This window comes from Anomalospiza imberbis, chromosome 14 (genome assembly GCF_031753505.1).
Source record: "Anomalospiza imberbis isolate Cuckoo-Finch-1a 21T00152 chromosome 14, ASM3175350v1, whole genome shotgun sequence".
In the NCBI taxonomy this organism is placed as follows: domain Eukaryota; kingdom Metazoa; phylum Chordata; class Aves; order Passeriformes; family Viduidae; genus Anomalospiza; species Anomalospiza imberbis.
The window spans coordinates 12510547-12513619 of record NC_089694.1 but is presented as its reverse complement, the minus strand read 5'-3'; the positions used below and the strand labels follow the sequence as shown (position 1 = coordinate 12513619).

Genomic DNA, 3073 nt, shown 5'->3' with positions numbered 1-3073 from the left:
TGAGCATTAGTGACAGCGCAGTGTTACTAAGCAGACTTTCCTGGGGGTGACTGTTCCTCCAGACCTGTGCCTTCCATGTAGGAAATAGGAGAGGGAAGAGATTCTCCATGTGATGTTAATTCAACAGGAATGAAAGATCAAGTTCTGGAAGATGTCTGACGAAGCCAAGGATCTCAAAGCAGTTGAGCTTTCTTACCTCTAGGAAGAGGAATGAAAACAGAACTTGCCAGTACAGGCAGTACATAAACCCAGGGCAGACAGACTACCTGGAACAACGGCTTCATCTCTGGAGTGGGGAGAGATGTCTATTGAAAATAAAATGAGCCACTCTAGAGAGGCAGAGGAATCGCTAATGGCCCAAAGCTAAAGCAGTGGTAAACACAGCATTCATTTTATTTGCATTTTATTGTATTCTTTTCAAGCTATATGGGGAAGAGAAACATCTAGGGTCAGAATGAGGAGCAGATTTTCAGTACCATGCTCAGTTGAATGCATGCATAAATCCCATTAGCAGCAATGGAAATCAGTTGTCTAACCCAAGTAATTGAAATCTGTGTGCTGAATTTGCTTTCTTCCTCAGTAGTAGGTCTGAATCCTGCCTCTTGGGTTGCTGTGCGTAAATAAAATGTGTTTTGTTGCTACCAAGACTATACATAAAGGAAATATCATCTTCCAGATTTGAAGATGTAGTGCAGGTCTGCAGCTGCAAATTCATCAGGACTTCTTGGAAAAGGTCATTTTCTTGAGGAAGGTGGGGACAGGGGAATGCTGTCATAAGGGAGGTGTTAGGCTTTGTAGGGACAGACATGCGTGGAGCATCAGTTGGTGTCCAAGAGATTGTATTTACATGGCTCATCTTTGTTTCTTGCTGAGGCAGGATTACCTGTTTCCCTGTTTTTTCTAAATACTACCATTGTTCTGTCCTGCTGTGATTAAGGACAGGAGCCTCCAGGAGAGGCATAAAATTGCTCCAGGCCAAGAATTGCTACTTTTTAAAAATGTTAACTAGATTTAACTGGCCACCTTATTTTTTTTGGTAAAACTGGTTTTTCCTTGAGGGCTACTTTAAATTTGCTCTTAGCTTCCAGTGGGATTTTAATGTAGGCCAGGATTATGTGAGTGAAGGAGGACAGCAGTGAGAGATCAGCAGAGCCTTTTCCGACTCCAGATATTTTCCCCCAGTGGAACTGAGTAGCAGAGGAGTCTTCTAGTAGGTTACAGGCCTTGAGAACCATTGAGTCATGCATTTTTGCTCAGCAATTTGCACCTGCACCTACCCCCTGGAGTACCAGAGGGAAGAATGCCCATCACTTCAGGAGGGATGCACTTAGCTGGAACATGAGAGTCGGCAGAATACATGGTGTTGATGCCCCAGGATTGGACAGTGCTGATTTGTCACAACTTCTGCTGGATGAATAAATCACTAATGTGTTTTTTTCTGAAAGCTGAAAGGATGGTGTGTCATGCAGCTCTGGGGGTCTGCAGGCATGTTTATTTCTGTCCATCAGCCCTTCTGCAAATGAGAAGGAGCAGTGTTGATTAGGACAAGCTTATTATTCCTGCTGTGTTAACACTCACATGGATAGCAAATACAATCCTAGTGGATCAAGAAACTACTGTGAAAGTTGCAGTTCAGACATTTGGGAATTTTTTACCTTTTATTTCCTAGTCTATAAACCTGGGAATGAGACTGTAGTAGGAATATGTGTAGAAGTTAACAACCCTTGTCAGATCATATTCTGTAGAAGCATGTAGGGCAAGTTCATATTTTGCAAGCTGGAAGGAAGTCAGTGTTAGTGATCCAGACATGGAAGAATCACCCAGATGACAATGTTAGTTAGGTGAAGATAGAGAAGAGTCTGTGCACTGAGTTTATCCTGAAAGACTTTGCAGGATTCTGGCACAGTTTGACTATGAGAACACAGGAGGTGCATAAGGTGCCATATTATGACCAATTAGAAGGGTCCCAGTGGGCCCTTGTATCTTCAGGTAAAAGGAAAGGAGGTAAACAAGTGGGCTTGACAAGGAGAGAATCCATTCAGCCCTTCATCCAACACATTTCTAGGAAGAGAAGCCAGCCAGGTAACACTCTACAGAAGTTCCTCCACTGGCAACACAGCTGGGAGAGGCAGATGAATGTTCTTTTTCTGCAGTAGGATTGGATCAAGTATCAGGTTTTATAAACATGTTGTCTTAATTTCTGATCTAATGTGATTCTTCGGCCTGGAGTTCGCAGACCTAATGAGGCTACAGCTACCTGCCAGCTGTTGGTGTCTCTCTGTGAATCTCCTTATTGCTAGGAAATCAGGAGTGACTTGCCTGAAATCGCTTGCAGTGTGAGTGGGTTTATAATGTTACAACTGCTTCTTGTGGTATGTCAGTTAATGGTTTTTCAATTAACTTTGATCTACATTGATGTATCCATAGTGCTGACTTTAGACCATATTGTCCTGCAACACCAGCAGGAATAAAGTCACTCACTTGAGTAAAAAACCATACAGAAGTATGTTGAACCAACAGGGTCATCTCTATCAGCCAGAGCTGAGAGTTTCACAGCAGAGTTATCTTCATGGGACATTCAGTTATGTTATAATCTTAATTCTTTTGTGTTTTTGTGGCATATTAGCCTATCTATGATTTTGCTTGGGTTCACACAAGATTATTGTTTCATGTCCATCTGCTTATTCTGGCCATCTATTTTCTTCCAGTCCTCTGGAACACCCATAGCATTCCATTTGTCAGAAGTCAACACTGAATAATGCTAGTGGGTGTCAGGGAAAATGGAATAAAAACTGTTGCCTTAAGGTTTCTCTCTCCAGCCACATTATTCTGCTGTGAGATCCAGAAATGATGAGGTGCAGTAAAAAGTGCTGTTTGCAAAATCTTATTTTACAGACCCTTGTGCAAAGAGAGATCTTCAGAGGCTCATGGACTTCACAGCTCTCTCTTGATTTGGGGCATTAGTGATCAATGCCAACGTCAACTTTCTCAAGGCAGTTTTTTTAAGCTTTTATTTTTCTGGAAACTCTAGCTTATCAACTTTATAAGGGTGCCTGTGTTCCAAGTTTGACAC

The 3073-nt window shown here is 42.1% G+C and overlaps 1 long non-coding RNA gene across 1 annotated transcript; it reads right to left on the bottom strand.

Annotated features, from left to right (window-relative positions):
- Positions 1-1136: 1136 nt before the first annotated feature.
- Positions 1137-1878, bottom strand: LOC137482248 (uncharacterized). The gene is made up of 2 exons (XR_011003958.1): positions 1656-1878; positions 1137-1513 (listed from the first exon to the last, which is right to left on the bottom strand). It is a non-coding gene; the product is annotated as an uncharacterized lncRNA (long non-coding RNA).
- Between the last annotated feature and the right edge of the window lie 1195 nt (positions 1879-3073).